This window comes from Pan paniscus, chromosome 15 (assembly GCF_029289425.2).
Source record: "Pan paniscus chromosome 15, NHGRI_mPanPan1-v2.0_pri, whole genome shotgun sequence".
NCBI classification, from domain to species: Eukaryota; Metazoa; Chordata; class Mammalia; order Primates; family Hominidae; genus Pan; species Pan paniscus.
In genome coordinates this window covers 87,220,695-87,241,010 of record NC_073264.2, presented here as the reverse complement: position 1 = coordinate 87,241,010, position 20,316 = coordinate 87,220,695, and the positions used below count along the sequence as shown (strand labels likewise).

Genomic DNA, 20,316 nt, shown 5'->3' with positions numbered 1-20,316 from the left:
AGAAATTATAGCTCACAAAATCCTTGATTTCTCTGGGGGCAGATTAGACCATAAACTCAGGTGCTCCTTCCCACTTATTCCAAGTCGTATTCTCCATTTCAACACTAATATCAAAGCTATTGTTACACTCTTAGTTTACAGTTTGTTTGTGTCACATTTTAAAAATATAAATGGTTAGGTGGCCACACGAATGAATGGGGCTTTATAGCTGAGATTGTCACAAATGGCTCAATCTGGAGAAAAAAGAAAACTGGATCCTTATCTAATACCACATTCAATGTTAAAATTACAATATATTCAATAGATTAAAGGTCAACAAGTGAAAAGTCAGACAACAAATTTAACAGAAGAAAAGATAGTGTAACACCTTGTGATATAGGAGTGAAGTAAGACTTTCTAAACAAAATCCACAAACACTGAACTATAAAAAATTCAATTACAACTCAACATGAAGAATTTATCTTAAACAAAAACACCATGAATAAAATCAAACAAGCGATGATAAGAGCTAATACCTATATAGTGTTTACTGTGTGCCAGGGAGTACTTATGCTCATTTTGCTGATGACTCAAAAAGAAAACCAACAAAAATCTAGTTAAGTAACTTGTCTAAGCTTACTTGGAAAGTAAATGAAGAATCCATATTCTTTACCACTATGCCATACATTTTCCCTCCGCCCAATTGAGAGAAATATTTGCAATATCAAAAAATATCAAGGACTGACTAAGAATATGCAAAGAGCTCCTGCAAATCATCATTATCAACAATAATCAGAAGAAAGATGAAAACAAATGAAAAATGAATAAAGCTTACATTAAAGCATTTGACAAAGCTGAAAGCATCAAAACAACAGACTCTAAACCACATTAGAAACGGAAAACTGTAAATTAAAACAAGCAGATATTGCTTTATACTTCTTAAGCTCGCACATTTTAAACAGCTGGATAAGTCAAGTTGGTGTTGGAATATAAGCAGATGTTGAAATACAGGAACACTCTGTATTACTGGTGGGATTCAAGTCTGGTGCAACATTTTGGACAATTTACGGCACAATTTTGAGTAAATTGAAATATTTGCTTACACCTGGGTTTACATCCCAAAGAAATTCTCATATAGGCCCCTCGGGAGACATGAGTGTAGATATTAATCACAGTTTTATTTTGGAGAATGAGATGTTGTAAGTAGTGTGGTTGTCTATGACTGGGGAAATGTATTTGAAAAACGTGGCGGGTGCACATCATTGAGGGTAATGCAGCAAGAGTAGATAGTGGTCATATAGACGTAGACAGAGCTAAAGAAGGAAACAATGGGGAGATGAAAAATAATAATAACAATGAGAAGGAGATAAAATCTACAATACGATACCATATTTATAAATTAAAATAATATGCACCATAACCAACAATAGACATGTTATAAAAGCATATATCAACAAAATGATGCATAGAAAATACTTCTGAAAAGTAAATGTTGACTGAGAGTAGGGAATGAAGTTAAAAATGAATAAAACATTTAGTCAACAAGAGATGGGTCTTGTATAGATCAATGTTGATAATTTTCCATGAAATGAGAGATGTAATTACTTCAAGCAGTTACACTCAAAGTCTAACAAAAATAGAAAGAAAAGGTAATTTTTTCATTGATGTTAGACATTAGATGAATAAGGTTTTATTAATCACCATGCAGTTTTTCTACATTATAATTTGCATTCTTCTTCTCAAAAATACCTGTAATAGAAATATTACTTGCCATTTACAGATAAGAGAAGGTCTAAATATGAAATGATCTGCTAGGAACTGACAAAGCTAGAAGACAATCTCATGTACGTCATGAGTTTCAAGAGTATACTTTTTTCACTTCATTTATGTAATACTTTCAAAAGGACTCATGTTCAGATTTTAGGAAATACAAAATAAGGTTTTATTACTGCAGGGCTTCCTAGTACCTTTAATATCCCAGTATCAAGAGTTTGTAACATTTCCAAGGAAAAACAGCACCACAGACATAAATACAACTCCCATTTAGCCAATCTGTTAAAAGAGCTGAACTTATTGGATGTAATGAAAAAAATAAAAAGCAAAAAACATTTTTTTTCTTAATTCTGGCTACCATTCAAGCTCTCTTGAAACTGGTTTTCTCTTGCCCTCAGATAAAATATCAGTTGAATCTCATAGCTTATGTCCTCTCTTGAGAAACTAAATATATATATATTTATATATATATAATTACATATATATGTAAAAAATACATATATATATATATATATATATTTTTTTTTTTTTAGACAGAGTCTTGCTCTGTTACCCAGGCTGGAGTGCAATGGCGCTATCTCAGCTCACTGCAACAGTGCCTCCTAGGTGCAAGCAAGTCTCCTGCCTCAGCCTCCCGAGTAGCTGGGATTACAGGCACTTGCCCCATGTCTGGCTAATGTTTGTATTTTTATTAGAGACAAGATCTCACCATGTTGCCCAGACTGGTCTCGAACTCCTGGCCTTAAGTGATCTCCCTTGCCCCTCAACCCTGCCTTGGCCTCCCAAAATGCTGGGATTACAGACAGACATGAACCACTGTGCCCGGCCAAGAAATTAAAAAATATATCTATGGTCAGTTATATTCACAAGAACGGTCTCAGTTTATTTATTAATTAATTTAATCCAATGTAATGATCAAAATAATCCAAACGTCTCTTAAACTGAAGCTCTTTCCTGCCCTCAGTGTGGTCGTGCTTTGAGCTGGCTGCCTGAACTGAGACTCTACATTTGACTTCCACATTCTTTCTTTCACTTTTAGTTTCTATCCAACATCACTGATTGAGGAGAAGAGAGTAAGAAGGACAGTTATAGGGAGCAGGGACTATATGTAATGTTCCAGGTGAAACATGATAACGGTTACCACCTGGGCCAGATATCATAAATATCTCTGGAATTATTACACTAGTCTTCCCCTCCACTTCTCTCTCCTACTTTCCATGCTCAACACAGAAGCTAGGGTGACCCATTTCAAGCATAAATCATGCCACTCATCAGCTCAGAATCTTCTAACTGCTCCCCACTTTCCGAGTATAAAAGCTAAAATCTTTGGAAGTCTATATATATAATCTGGATGCTATCACCTTTCTTACTCAGCTTCTACAACCCCAGCCTCTGTCTCTTCAGTCTCTGTAAATGTTCCCACCCTGAATGTCCTTCCTTGAACACATGACATCAAGTATAGCCAAAACTTGGACACTTAATGGGAAGAGTTCAGTTATCCCTCAAATCACAGGCTTCTTCCCACTACCACAGTCAGCCTCTCACCCTTAGATTTTTTTGGTCAACTTTTCACATGTTCCCCAGGACACATATTAATTTTTTTGGCTGGATCTTTTTGAAATTTGTCTTTCATTATGCTTAAATGAAAGGGGTACAGTCCCTACTCATCCCTCATGGTGGTGAGAGGAATCATTCAAGTGGTGCAATATTCTCATTAATAATTTATTTTTTCAGCTTTATTTATGTATCATTGACAAGTAAAAATTGAATATATTCAAGGTGCAGAGTGTGATGATTTGATATATGTGTACATTGTGAAATAATTACCACAATCAAGTAATATTTCCTTCACTAATATAATATTGGATTATTAAAGATTCCTTCAGTATGCCTTAGGGATTTAAAAGAAAAAGACAATAAAATGTAGGCTCACAAATTATAGTTTATGCATTGATGTTCAATGTTAGATTTATTTATTCATTCAAATAATACTTCTAGAGGTCTCTATTATGATCCTAGCCCTATCCTGGGAGCTGATTATTTGTTACTCAAAAAAATTCACAGGAAGCTCACATTTTAGTTGAGGGTAGACAGAGAATAAGCCAGTAAACCTACTTGTAAGGAAAGAAGCCTTTCAGATGATGATAAGCACTTTTAAAAAATCAAGTGAAGTGAGTTGATTAAAAAATTACAGGGCATGCCTGAGAACTGAATTCAAGACATTTTAACTCTTTTTAAAATTAGAACATGCTCATATTGTATATAATGTATACATTAATTTCATACATATGTATGTATATACATATATGCAGACACATATATGCACATATGCATATATTGATTTTTCTTTATCTAAAAGTACATAGTATGAATGTCTATATATATTTTATATCATATACATGCAATTATTTAAATTTCTAAATAAATAATGTATCAATAATATTTTACACTATGTATATTTCCTAAGAGTTAAGTTGACTCACTTTTCTACTTCTATAAATTGATGACCTTTATAATGAATTTACACTTTTACAGACTGATGATTTTAGGAACAACTTACAATTTATAGGTATATGTTATTTTTAATCTTTCATTTTCATCTCTCGTTATGATGTCAAATAAATAAGTTACTGACTTAAACTTCTTGCCTTCTAATTTAAAGTATTATAAACTTAAAATGTTTCTCACTACACAGACACATATTTAAGGATACAGAGGAAAGTCTTGCTTATAGTGAACATTCTTTCAATTGAAATATAGATTCTCCATTTTTAACAGTAAGTAAAATGATATTCTGGCTCCAGGATATGTTTTATAATTCACTTCTAATGGCCTGTTAATCATGAGAATGTCTTCATTTTCTCAGCTTGTATCTTGTTTCTGTACCTTTTCCCCTCCAATCCCTCTAACTGACACCAAGACCAGGAAACTTCCAGGTTAGAAATTATTTTATCACTTAGTTTAAGCTTTCTGTGAATTTATTATTTCCATTTTCTTTTTTTCATATATAATAAACACCATTTGAATTGCCATAATTCTACATTTTAGTATTCAGAAATGATTTAAGAGTTGGAATTTTTTTTCTCCTTCAGTAAATTTTAGAAGGAAAAAGAGTTATAATGTATGAACATCTTTCATCCACATAATAAATTATAAATTCACACATCTTTGAAAAATGTTCGGTTTCCTAGCAAAACAAATGTGTACACTAACACTCATCATACAGTAACACACAACTACATTCCCTATGAAAAGAATCTTTATGTACTTTACAGAATTTATGAAGAGAAGTCCTTTTAAACACCACTGAATGATACCATCTGTGGTTGGAAGTACAACAGATATTCAGTATCGCATCACAAAGAAGGCAATATGAGTTGCAGCTCCGAAGTGTCTTGTATTCTTGGATAGTTAGAATATCTTTCTATAACCTTTTTTTTAAACCGAGTAACACATATTTATTCTAAAATACAGATGTGATACAAGAAAAAATATTCATAATATCACCAAACAGAGATAACCATTTCTTTTGTATATTATCTTAATTGAAATTCTTAGTATTGTGCTTGGCATGTGATAACCATTCACTAAAAGGTAGCCATTATTATTAATAATATAAACAATATTTTCCGTAGAGTATAATATGTTAAGTAAAATTTTTATTAACTAAGATAACCATTGCTCTTTTTTGTAGGAATAATATAAATCAGGCATCTTAGATGTTTGGGGACCTTTAGCATTGTCTTTTATCTTAATGCATTTATTAACGACTAAAATATAAATGGCTGATAGCGAGCATTCAGTACGTACTAGGAGATATAATAAACAACATACATTTATGGTTTAATGTATTCTGTATTATAAAGTAGATCTCATTCATGTAGATATCATGGTAGAAACAAAGACACAGAGAGATGAAGATCCTCAGTATTACACAGAAAATAATGAAGAAAGGAGCCAAAATCAAAATCCAAACAATGACTCCAGAGCCTATTGTCCCTTATACCATAAGGTATACTAATATGGTTATAGGCATAGGAAGCAGAGGAAGGAAGTGTTGATTGTGAAAGGCGCTCCAGTGTGTAAATGGGCTTCATCTGAAGACAGCCTTGGGAAACACATTATTTGAGCTGTACTTGAGACACATTGCTTATTCCAAAATATTAGTGTAAATATTTAGGTGAATAAAATCCAATATTCTATAATTCAAACTCATCTCTGCCTTCATTAGGTTATCCCCAAGATACCAGGGTGGCCATGATGACATGAGAAGAGGTTTTACCCTAGATGCCATAACTGATTCTGGCATAAACTAGCAGCTGAAGCTTGGGCAATGTGATTGTCTTTGATGTACCCTAACATCCTCTATCCAGACAAAGTGAGGATAGAGCCTGCCATTGAATGACTATATACTATTTTAGGAAAAATAATTATTAGAACCCATTATCTACTACATTTTACCTGCAAATGCTGTATCTGATACTCATCAAACCTGTGTCTTCTTCAAGACTCAGCTCAGATCCTTTATTCTCCAAGTTAAATGTTTTCAGTCTATTTCAATTCTCGTAAATGTCTCCATATCTGATTCTTATAACACTGTGTAATGTTTATTCAACTATTATGATCTTCCTTCTCTCAGTCCTTGGGTTGCTTTGAATTTCAATTTACCTCATGCATTGCTATTTAACCAGATAAAACTTTATTTTGCTTCCCAAAGTCTTCTGTGAGTATAACAATAACAAAAATTATGTTATATTTGTTTCTACACCAACATTATTGTCCCTAAAGTAGAAATTTAATATATAAATAAATAAATATAAATTAACATATAATTCATTCATTTAACATTGAAAATGAAATATTCTTATTGTTGCCTACCTCATTGAAGAGATACATTTATAGCTGTATGTGTCACTAGTACTAATCTGATGAGATGCAGCAGTTGTTTTTAGTGAATAATTTAATACATCCTAATTATAACACACTCAGACTTTGAAAATAGATTTATAAGAAAAAAATCACTTTTACTAAACCAAAGTACTTTATTTTTCAAGTTTTGCTGTACTTTGGTTTGACAGCAATTGATTATAGGGAAAGCTATGAAAAAGTGACAACAAATTCTCTTCCCCAAATTGAGTTAGGACTTTTCTTTTAAAATTAAAGATGGCAGAAACAAGGTTCCTCTCTGGATTAAGCATGTATAATTGTGTCTAGGGTGACCTTGATTTCCCTGTCAAATTATATTTATCTTAAAATTTAAAACGATTCTCTTTGTCTTTAGAAACAATTTACAGTGGCCAGGAGTGGTGGCTCATGCCTGTAATCCCAGCACTTTGGGAGGCCGAGGTGGGTGGATCACGAGGACAGGAGATTGAGACCATCCTGGCTAACACAGTGAAACCCCATCTCTACTAAAAATATAAAAAATTAGCCGGGCGTGGTGGCAGCCTCCTGTAGTCCCAGCTACTCGGGAGGCTGAGGCAGGAGAATGGCGTGAACCTGGGAGGCGGAGCTTGCAGTGAGCCTAGATCGCGCCACTGCACTCCAGCCTGGGCAACAGAGCGAGACTCCATCTCAAAAAAAAAAAGAAAAGAAAAGAAACAATTTACAGTTTAGCAGAGGTGAATTAATTTTTTAAAAGAGGGGAAATATAAACTGCAAAAAACAAAAAGCAAAACAAAACACTGATAGAAACTATGTGGATAAAATGGACAGGCTTATTCTTTACCACTCAGTTATCAAAAGGTTGATGCAACTGAAGGAAATTTTGATGTGAAAAATCATACAAATGATTCAACAAGTCCATGGATTGGTTCCTTGGAACAATAAATAAGGTAAACAGACTATCAATTAGACTAATAAAGATAAAAAGAGAGAAGATTCAAATAAACACAATCAGAAGTTACAAAGAGGACATTATCACCGACCTCACAGAAATACAAAAACCCTCACAGACTACTACGAACACCCCTTTGCACACAAGCTAGAAAACCGTAAGAGATGGCTACATTCCTGAAAACATACCTCTGAAGAGTGAACCCTGAAGAAATTGAATCCCTGAACAGATCAATAATATGTTCTAAAATTGAATCAATAATAAAAAGCTTACTAATCAGAAAAAGCCATGGACCAGATGGATTAACAGCCAAATTCTACCAAATGTAAAAAGAAGAGCTGGTACTATTCCTACTGAAACCATTCCAAAAAATTGAGGAGGAGGAACTCCTCAATAACTCATTCTATGAGACTAGCATAATCTTGATACCAAAACCTAGCTGAGACACAACAAAAAATAAAAACTTCAGGCCAAGATCCTTGATGAATATCTATAGATATTGCATGGATTAATATCTATGCAAAAATCCTCAACAAAATACTAGCAAACTGAATCTAGCAGCACATCAAAACCTTAATCCACCATGATCAGGTAGGATTTATCCCTGAGATGCAAGGTTGGTTCAACATATGCAAATCAATAAATGTGATTTATCACATAAACAGAACTAAAAACAAAAACCACATGATTATCTCAATAGATACAGAAAAGGCTTTTGATAAAATTCAAAATCCTTTCATTTTAAAAAAAACTCAACAAGCTAGTCATTGAAGGAATGTACCTCTAAATAATAACTTTGTCATCTATGGCAAACCCATAGACAACATCATACTTTATGGCCAAAAGCTAGATGCATTCCCCTTGAAAACTGGAACAAAATGGGAATGCCCTCTCACACCATTCCTATTCAACAAAGTACTAAAAGTCCTAGCCAGAGTAATCAGGCAAGAGAAAGAAATGAAAAGCATCCAAATAGAAAAAGAATAAGTCAAATTATCTCTGTTTTCAGATGCTATGATTCTATACCTAGAAAACTTCATACTCTCTGCCAAAAAGCTCCTTGATCTGATAAACAACCTCAGCAAAGTTTCAGGATAAAAAATTAATGTACAAAAATCAGTAGCATTTCTATCCACCAATAAAATCCAAGCTGAGAGCCAAATCAAGAATGCAATCCTATTTACAATAGCCACAAAAAGAAAAAAATGCCTAGGAATACAGCTAACCAGAGAGGTGAAAGATCTCTACAATAATAATTACAAAACACTGCCCAAAGAAATCAGAGATGACACAAACAAATTGTGAAAACATCCATGCTGATGAGTAGGAAGAATCAATATAGTTAAAATGGCCATATTGCCCAAAGCAATTTATAGATTCAATGCTATTCCTATAAAACTATCAATGACATTCTTCACAGAACTAGAAAAAACTATTTTAAAATGCACAGGGAACGTAAAAGAGCCCGAATAGCCAAAGCAATGCTAAGCAAAAAGAAAAAAGCTGGAGACACCACATTACCAAACTTCTAACTATGCTACAAGGCTACAGTAACCATAACAGCACAGAACTGGTACAATAACAGACACATGGACTGATGGAACAGAATAGGGAGCCCAGTAAAAATGCCACACACCTATAACCGTTTGATCTTCAACAAAGTTGACAACAAGTAGTGGGGAAAGGGCTCCCTATTCAATAAATGGTGCTGAGATAACTGGCTAGCCATAGGCAGAAAATTGAAACTGGACCCCTTCCTTTCACTGTATGCAAAAATCAACTCAAGATGGACTAAAGACTTAAATGTAAAATGTAAAACTATAAAAACCCTGGACAATAACCTAGGAAGTACCATTCTGTACATAAGATCTGCCAAAGATTTCATGATGAAGATGCCAGAAGCAATTTCAACAAGCCAAAAATAAACAAATGGGACTTAATTAAACTAAAGGACTTTTGCACAGCAGAAGAAACTATCAACAGAGTAAACAGTCAACTTACAGAGTGGGATAAAATATTTACAAACTATGCATCCAACAAAGGTCTAACATCCAGAATCTATAAGAAACTTAAATTAACAAGCAAAAAACGACCCCATTAAAAAGTAGACAAAGGGCATGAACAGATAAAAGAAGACATACAAGCAACCAACAAACATGAAAAAATGCTCAACATCACAAATCACACCAGTCAGAATAGCTGTTATTAAAAATTCAAAAAACATAATAAAGGTGCTAGTGGGCTTGCAGAGAAAAGAGAATGCTTATACACTGCTGGTGGGAATGGAAATTACTTTAGCCATTGTGGCAAGCGGTTTGGTGATGCATTAGTCTGTTTTCACACTACTATAAAGAACTACCTGAAACTGGGTAATTTATAAAGAAAAGAGGTTTAATTGACTCACAGTTCTGCAGACTTAACAGGAAGTATGACTGGGAGGCCTCAGGATACTTGCAATCATGGCAAAAGGGGAAGGGGAAGCAAGGACCTTTTTCACATAGAGACAGGAGAGAGAGAGAGAAGAAAGGGGGATGTGTCACACACTTTTAAAACATCAGATCTCCTGATAACTCACTCACTATCATGAAAACAGCAAGGGGGAAATTCATCCTTGATCCAATCACCTCCCACCAGGGCCCTCCTCTAATTTGACTTGAGCTTTGGGGAGGGACAAAAATCTAAACCATATCATTCCACCTTTGGCCCCTTGCAAACTTCATGTCCTTCTCACATTTTTAAATACATTTATTCATTCTCAACAGTCCCCCAGCCTTAACTCATATCAGCATAAATAAAAAGTCTACAGTCCAAAGTCTCATCTGAGATAAAGTAAGTCCCTTCAACCTATGAATCTGTAAAAGCAAAAGCAAGTTAATTACTTCCAAGATACAATGTGAGTACAGGCATTGGGTAAATGCTCCCATTCGAAATGGGAGAAATTGGCCAAAACAAAGGAACCACAAGCCCCATGCAAGTCCGAAACCCAGCAGGGAAGTTATTACATCTTAAAGCTCTAAAATAATCTCCTTTAACTCCATGCCTCACATCCAGAAAATGCTGATGCAATAGCTGGGCTCCCAAGGCCTTGGGCAGCTCTGATGCCGTGCTTCTGCAGGGTACAGCCCCTGCAGCTGCTTTCACATGCTGGGGTTAGTTCCTGCAGCATTTCCAGGCACACACTGCAAGCTGTTGGTGGATCTACCATTCTGGGGTCAGGGTATTAATGGATCTACCATCCTGGAGTTTGGAGTATGGTGGCGCTTTCCTCACAACTCTGCTAGGAAGTGCCCCAGTGGGAACTTCGTGTGGGGGCTCCCACCCCACATTTCCCCTCCACACTGCCCTAGTATAGGTTCTCCATGAAGGCTCTGCCTCTACAGCATATTTCTGCCTGAACATCCAGGTGTTTTCATACACCCTCTGAAATCTAGGTGGAGGTTGTCAAACTCTTTCCTTCTGCACACCCAGAAGCCCAACACCATGTGGAAGCCACAAAGGCTTGTGGCTTCACCCTGGAAAGCCATGGTTCAACCTGTACCTTGGCCCCTATTAGCCACAGCTGGATTTGGAGCAGCTGGGACTCAGGGCACCATGTCCTGAGGCTGCACAGGCCTGGTCCACAAAACCATTTCTCCCTTCTAGAGCAGGGGCAAAATGCCACCAGTCTCTTTGCTAAAGTATAGCAAGAGTCACCTTTATTCCAGTTCCCAACAAGTTCCTCGTCTCCATCTGAGACCACCTCAGCCTTGACTTTTTTGTCTATATGACTATCAGTATTTTGGTCAAAACCATTAAACAAATCTCTAAAAGTTCCAAACTTTCCCACTTCTTTTTGTCTTCTTCTGAGCCCTACAAACTTTTCCAACCTCTGCCAATTACCCAGTTTCAAAGTTGCTTCCACATTTTCAGGTATCTTTATAGGAATGCCCCACTCTTCTGGTACCAATTTTCTGTGTTAGTCTATTTTCACACTGATATAAAGAGCTACCTGAGAATGGGCAATTTATGAAAAAAAAGAGGTTCAACTGAGTCACAGCATCATAGGCTTAACAGGAAGTATCACTGGAGGGCCTCAGGACACTTACAATAATGGCAGAAGGCAAAGAGGAAGCAAGCACCTTCTTCACATGGTGGCAGGAGAGACTGAGAGTGACATGGGAAGTGCCACACACTTTTAAACCACCAGATCTCGTGAAAACTTACTTTCACAATAACAGCATGGAGAAATCTGCCCCCACAATCCAATTACCTTCCACCAGACCCCTCTCCCGACACATGGGGATTACAATTTAACATGAGGTTTGGTTGAGGACACAGAGCCAAACCAAATCAGGTGATTTCTCAAAGAACTTAAAACAGAATTACCGTTCAACCCAGCAATCCTGTATCTATATCTATATCTATATCTATGTCTATATCTATATATCTATATTTATCTATCTACTGATCTATCATCTATCAGTAGATAGATATCAGTAGATATATAGATTGATAGATACACACACCATATATATATATGATATATATATATAGATGATACACACACACACACACCATATATATATATATATGTTTATGGTAGAACAATTTATATTCCATTGGGTGTATATATATATCTATATGTATATATATGTATACATGTATATATATGTATATATATGTATACATGTGTATATATATGTATATACATATATATATACATATACATATATATACACCCAATGGAATATAAATTGTTCTACCATAAAGATGCATACACGCATATGTTCATCACCCCGCTATTCCCAACAGCAAAGACATAGAATCAACCCAAATGTCCATCAACTGTAATCTGGATTAAAAAAAAAATAGTACATATACACCATGGAATAGTAGGCAGCCATAAAAAGAATAAAACTATGTCTTTTGCAGCAACATGGATGGAGCTGGAGGATGTAATCTTAAGCAAACTAAGACAGGAACAGAAAAACAAATACTGCGTGTTCTGACTTATAGGTGAGAGTTAACCATTGAGTCCACATGGACACAAAGAAGGGAACAGACACTGAAGCCTACTTGAAGGTTAAGAGTGGAGGAAGTTGAGGATCATAAAACTACCTATTTGATACTATGCTTGTTACCTGGGTGACAAAATAATCTGTACACCAAACCCCCATGACATGCAATTTATTTGTATAACAAATCTGCATGTGTACTCCTGAACCCAAAATAAAAGTTAAAAATAAGGTTAATGCATCAACCATTCTCACTTCTAGAAGTATAATATTTTTGCGACTTCCAGTCACCTAAATTTTTGCTTATCTTGACACTGAATAAAACAAATCATCTCAGGGTTTGAAGGTCTCGTACCTCAGATATGAGGCAATCACCTTGTAAGTTTGAATCAGCTCCTTAAGGACACTTAGGGGTTAAGGAAGCAGCTTGGCATGATGACAGTGCCACTATAGTGGGAACTGTTTTGGAATCAATTGTTAAGCTCAGATCTTCAGTTTTCACCATGCCACTCTAGGAGTACAGTGGGATTCAGTGACTGATGATGGTGAGGAGGAGGAGGAGGATGTTGATATTTTGAGGTAATATATAAGACATGGATGTAACACAAGAACTTCTGTCCCCTTATTAAGGACCACAGCACTTCAGCATTTTGGCATAAAAAACTTAGTCAAGGAATTCAACTTCGAAATATAATAAAAATGTAAATCATATTCATGAAATAAAATTTTAAAAAATTATATTAATATCAGCAGGTTGATCTTCATCCACTAGCACTGAATTCATTCACTGATTTCTAATGTTTTCTATTTTCATCAATTTTGTCTGTTCCTTTTATTGTTCAATTTTTAAGTTGTCTAGTTGTAGTTCTGTTAATTAAGACTATAGGTAAACACTATAAGGAGGCACAAGGGAACTTTGTTGGGGATGAAAGTATTTTATAACTTGCTTGTGGTACTGGTGATGTGCTGTGAACATCTGTGAAAATGCATTGAACTGTATGCCTTAAAAGGTGACTCCTACTGTACTTCAATTATGCCTCAATAAATCTGATGCTGGAAAGTTACAATATTAAAAATATATGTATTTCAGTTACTTGTGTCTGTGCTCTTACATATCCTCCAATATAAATTTTATTAATTTCTTAAAATTTTGTGTATTTTACAACATTTATAATATCACATTTTATCAATTCACTTACACTATGTTTGCAATGGATTGGCAGATTTTTTACAACATCCGTGAAGCATCACCAGTGAGAGCTATATTAACAATTATTGGTCAGATAATCAAGAGGGATAAATGCCTGGTAGCTTACAAATTTTCAGTTACTACTCAGATGTCCAGAAATATATTTTTCCTAATTTTCTGGTAAGTAAGTACAAGTAACTCTGTATTTTACTAATGACTCAGATTAACGGCATTTCAAGGGAATTCAGTAATTCCAAATTTAATGTACAGTCACTTTTTTGTAAAAGTATTAATCAAATTTAACATATTTCTTGCCCCTTTTCTTTACCTGTCCCCCAAAGGTGATCAATTTTACTGAAATTGGTGGGAGAGGCTATCAGAAGAGAGAAGGGAGAGAGCAGGAAATTGATACTGTTCTGAAATCAGTTTTCATGCCATCCTATGTTCTTTCTGACATCTGCTGTCTTATATTTTATTTCATTGGAGTATCCTGTGCCAGCATCAGTTGAAGTGATAGTGTTTTGATAGTGTTTGAGCATTCTGCACTGGTGTCAGTTACTGGTGTCAATGGTCCCTGTTGTGGCCCTCAGTAGTGACTGTGAGCTCCATGTCTTCTGTGTCCTCTTAGTCCCACCCTCTTCTGAGATACACTCCCTCCCAATTCTTCCTACTGTCTCATTTTTTCAGGAGCTTAGAAATTATTGGCTACATTTGCCTATACAAAGTTAGAGTATGTATACATTCTTTGAGACTATTCACTTAGACACACTAGATGTGAATTTTATCACCAAGATACCATGTTGCTCTGGGATCTTGGTGAATATCAAGATTTCCACTAAGTCTGCAGTCTTCTTAATACCACAGATGGAAAACATTAACAATCCTCACCCCCTCTTTTCCTTGGAAGGGGGCTGGCTAGCTAGCCCCTTTCTTAGGTGCCTATCCACCTGCAACTATGATTCCTCTATCATGGATGGTGGCTGTAAAGGTTAAAACCAGAGTTTTGAAATACTTCCAAATACTTTTGCGTTTTTCCATTGGTAACATATTTTACCATTCCAGTCATTGCACTACATAGGCAGCCTACAGTTCCTTGTTTCACAGTGGATGGACTTCTTACAATTTTACAAGTAGTTAATTAATCAGTGTATTTGACTTAAAATTTTGCTTTCTTTGTGTTTAAAATGTAAATTATAAGATAATTGGTTATCTGAAAGACACCAGTTTAGGAGAGCAAATTTTATTTGTTTTTACTGGAAATATATTTACCTTTAGTGTCTTAAGAATATAAAACTCAATGAATTATTACACATGAAAGATACATTTTAACAACCAAGGGTATATTTTTATTCTGATGAATGTTGTGTTCTTTGTAATCTCATAACTCTGTCCTGGTAGATTGACAAATACAACAGTAAATTAATTGCAGATATATGGAACTTGCCTTTCCTTTAAAAAATATGTTAATAATATAAAGAATGACAGAAATATTTGTCTTCAGTATTTTATATTCCATTCAAATTTGAAGTTTACTTTGTTTTTCTTATGGATTTTCTGCATTATTATATTTCCATGATATTGAAATATTGATATTCTACAAAATATTCTATAAAAAGTTTCATAGGTGTTAAATAACATTTCTGAAATATTTTGAAGCAACTTTATTCAGTACATTAAAATATTTTGAAAATGTCTTTGTAGGTTGAACCCTTTATCAATATAAAATGACTCATCATTGTCCCTTTGAGTGGCTTTTCTTTGAATTTAATTTTATATGATGTTGATATTGTATGGCAACCACTACTATATTATATTTGCATTTGCTGAATATATATTTTTTCACTTTTAACATTTTTTGTCCTATGATTTTGTTTTACTTCTACAAAGAGCATAACTGTTTTTATGTGTCCTTATAAGAATGGTACTATTAAACTTTAAATCCATTATATTTATTATTCTGCCTGGTATATTTGACTATATGGCATCTTATTTTTTTTCTCCTCAAGAATTTCCTGAATCGAGGAGCCAAGATGGCCGAATAGGAACAGCTCCAGTCTACAGCTCCCAGCGTGAGTGACGCAGAAGACGGGTGATTTCTGCATTTCCATCTGAGGTACCGGGTTCATCTCACTAGGGAGTGCCAGACAGCGGGCGCAGGTCATTGGGTGCACGCACCATGTGCGAGCTGAAGCAGGGTGAGGCATTGCCTCGCTGGGGAAGCGCAAGGGGTCAGGGAGTTCCCTTTCCCAGTCAAAGAAAGGGATGATGGACAGCACCTGGAAAATCGGGTCACTCCCACCCGAATACTGTGCTTTTCCGACGGGCTTAAAAAACGGCGCACCAGGAGACTATATCCCGCACCTGGCTCCGAGGGTCCTACGCCCACTGAGTCTCACTGATTGCTAGCACACCAGCCTGAGATCAAACTGCAAGGCTGCAGAGAGGCTGGGGGAGGGGCGCCTGCCATTGCCCAGGCTTGCTTAGGTAAACAAAGCAGCCAGGAAGCTCAAACTGGGTGGAGCCCACCACAGCTCAAGAAGGCCTGCCTGCCTCTGTAGGCTCCACCTCTGGGGGCAGGGCACAGACAAACAAAAAGACAGCAGTAACCTCTGCAGACTTAAATGTCCCTGTCTGACAGCCTTGAAGAGAGCAGTGGTTCTCCCAGCATGCAGCTGGAGATCTGAGAATGGGCAGACTGCCTCCTCAAGTGGGTCCCTGACCCCCGAGCAGCCTAACTGGGAGGCATCCCCCAGCAGGGGCACACCTACACCTCACACAGCAGGGTATTCCAACAGACCTGCAGCTGAGGGTCCTGTCTGTTAGAAGGAAAACTAACAAACAGAAAGGACATCCACAACAAAATCCCATCTGTACATCACCATCATCAAAGACCAAAAGTAGATAAAACCACAAAGATGGGGAAAAAACAGAACAGAAAAACTGGAAACTCTAAAAAGCAGAGGGCCTATCCTCCTCCAAAGGAACGCAGTTCCTCACCAGCAACAGAACAAAGCTGGATGGAGAATGACTTTGACGAGCTGAGAGAAGAAGGCTTCAGAAGATCAAATTACTCTGAGCTACAGGAGGACATTGAAACCAAAGGCAAAGAACTTGAAAACTTTGAAAAAAATTTAGAAGAAGGTATAACTAGAATAACCAATAGAGAGAAATGCTTAAAGGACCTGATGGAGCTGAAAACCAAGGCTCTAGAACTACGTGAAGAATGCAGAAGCCTCAGGAGCCGATGTGATCAACTGGAAGAAAGGGTATCAGCAATGGAAGATGAAATGAATTAAATGAAGCGAGAAGGGAAGTTTAGAGAAAAAAGAATAAAAAGAAATGAGCAAAGCCTCCAAGAAATATGGGAGTATATGAAAAGACCAAATCTACGTCTGATTGGTGTACCTGAAACTGACGGGGAGAATGGAACCAAGTTGGAAAACACTCTGCAGGATATTATCCAGGAGAACTTCCCCAATCTAGCAAGGCAGGCCTACGTTCAGACTCAGGAAATACAGAGAACGGCACAAAGATACTCCTTGAGAAGAGCAACTCCAAGACACATAATTGTCAGATTCACCAAAGTGGAAATGAAGGAAAAAATGTTAAGGGCAGCCAGAGAGAAAGGTCGGGTTACCCTCAAAGGGAAGCCCATCAAACTAACAGCGGATCTCTCGGCAGAAACCCTACGAGTCAGAAGAGAGTGGGGGCCAATATTCAACATTCTTAAAGAAAAGAATTTTCAATCCAGAATTTCATATCCAGCCAAACTAAGCTTCATAAGTGAAGGAGAAATAAAATACGTTACAGACAAGCAAATGCTGAGTGATTTTGTCACCACCAGGCCTGCCCTAAAAGAGCTCTTGAAGGAAGCACTAAATATGGAAAGGAAAAACCGGTACCAGCTGCTGCAAAATCATGCCAAAATGTAAAGAACATCGAGACTAGGAAGAAACTGCATCAACTAAGGAGCAAAATAACCAGCTAACATCATAATGACAGGATCAAATTCACATATAACAATATTAACTTTAAATGTAAATGGACTAAATGCTCCAACTAAAAGACACAGACTGGCAAACTGGATGAAGAGTCAAGACCCATCAGTGTGCTATATTCAGGAAACCCATCTCACGTGCAGAGAAACACATAGGCTCAAAATAAAAGGATGGAGGAAGATCTACCAAGCAAATGAAAAACAAAAAAAGGCAGGGGTTGCAATCCTAGTCGCTGATAAAACAGACATTAAACAAACAAAGATCAAAAGAGACAAAGAAGGCCATTACATAATGGTAAAGGGATCAATTCAACAAGAAGACCTAACTATCCTAAATATATATGCACCCAATACAGGAGCACCCAGATTCATAAAGCAAGTCCTGAGTGACCTACAAAGAGACTTAGACTCCCACATATTAATAATGAGAGACTTTAACACCCCACTGTCAATGTTAGACAGTTCAACAAGACAGAAAGTCAACAAGGATACCCAGGAATTAAACTCAGCTCTGCACCAAGTGGACCTAATAGACATCTACAGAACTCTCCACCCCAAATCAACAGAATATACATTTTTTTCAGCACCACACCACACCTATTCCAAAATTGACCACATACTTGGAAGTAAAGCTCTCCTCAGCAAATGTAAAAGAACAGAAATTATAACAAACTATCTCTCAGACCACAGTGCAATCAAACTAGAACTAAGGATTAAGAATCTCACTCAAAACCGCTCAACTACATGGAAACTGAACAACCTGCTCTTCAATGACTGCTGGGTACATAATGAAATGAAGGCAGAAATAAAGATGTTCTTTGAAACCAACGAGAACAAAGACACAACATACCAGAATCTCTGGGACGCATTCAAAGCAGTGTGTAGAGGGAAATTTACAGCACTAAATGCCCACAAGAGAAAGCAGGAAAGATCCAAAATTGACACCCTAACATCACAATTAAAAGAACTAGAAAAGCAAGAGCAAACACATTCAAAAGCAAGCAGAAGGCAAGAAATAACTAAAATCAGAGCAGAACTGAAGGAAATAGACACACAAAAAACCCTTCAAAAAATTAATGAATCCAGGAGCAGGTTATTTGAAAGGATCAACAAAATTGATAGACTGCTAGCGAGACTAATAAAGAAAAAAGGAGAGAAGATTCAAATAGACGCAATAAAAAATGATAAATGGGATATCACCACTGATCCCACAGAAATACAAACTACCATCAGAGAATACTACAAACACCTCTACGCAAATACACTAGAAAATCTAGAAGAAATGGATAAATTCCTGGACACATACACCCTCCCAAGACTAAACCAGGAAGAAGTTGAATCTCTGAATAGACCAATAACAGGAGCTGAAATTGTGGCAATAATCAATAGCTTACCAACCAAAAAGAGTCCAGGACCAGATGGATTCACAGCCGAATTCCACCAGAGGTACAAGGAGGAACTGGTACCATTCTTTCTGAAACTATTCCAAACAATAGAAAAAGAGGGAATCCTCCCTAACTCATTTTATGAGGCCAGCATCATTCTGATACCAAAGCCGGGCAGAGACACAACCAAAAAAGAGAATTTTTGACCAATATCCTTGATGAACATTGATGCAAAAATCCTCAATAAAATACTGGCAAAACAAATCCAGCAGCACATCAAAAAGCTTATCCACCATGATCAAGTGGGCTTCATCCCTGGGATGCAAGGCTGGTTCAATATACGCAAATCAATCAATGTAATCCAGCATATAAACAGAACCAAAGACAAAAACCACATGATTATCTCAATAGATGCAGAAAAAGCCTTTGACAAAATTCAACAACCCCTCACGCTAAAAACTCTCAATAAATTAGGTATTGATGGGATGTATTTCAAAATAATAAGAGCTATCTATGACAAACCCACAGCCAATATCATACTGAATGGGCAAAAACTGGAAGCATTCCCTTTGAAAACTGGCACAAGACAGGGATGCCCTCTCTCAACACTCCTATTCAACATAGTGTTGGAAGTTCTGGCCAGGGCTATCAGGCAGGAGAAGGAAATCAAGGGTATTCAATTAGGAAAAGAGGAAGTCAAATTGTCCCTGTTTGCAGACGACATGATTGTATATCTAGAAAACCCCATTGTCTCAGCCCAAAATCTCCTTAAGCTGATAAGCAACTTCAGCAAAGTCTCAGGATACAAAATCAATGTACAAAAATCACAAGCATTCTTATACACCAACAACAGACAAACAGAGAGCCAAATCATGAGTGAACTCCCATTCACAATTGCTTCAAAGAGAATAAAATACCTAGGAATCAAACTTACAAGGGATGTGAAGGACCTCTTCAAGGAGAACTACAAACCACTGCTCAAGGAAATAAAAGAGGATACAAACAAATGAAAGAACATTCCATACTCACGGGTAGGAAGAATCAATATCGTGAAAATGGCCATACTGCCCTAGGTAATTTACAGATTCAATGCCATCCCCATCAAGCTACCAATCACTTTCTTCACAGAATTGGAAAAAACTACTTTAAAGTTCATATGGAAC

At 36.5% G+C, this 20,316-nt stretch overlaps 1 long non-coding RNA gene across 1 annotated transcript in view; it reads right to left on the bottom strand.

The window, feature by feature from the left end:
- LOC134728911 (uncharacterized) overlaps window positions 1–20,316 on the bottom strand; it is a 224,663-nt gene that overhangs the window by 36,510 nt on the left and 167,837 nt on the right. The window lies entirely within an intron of this gene.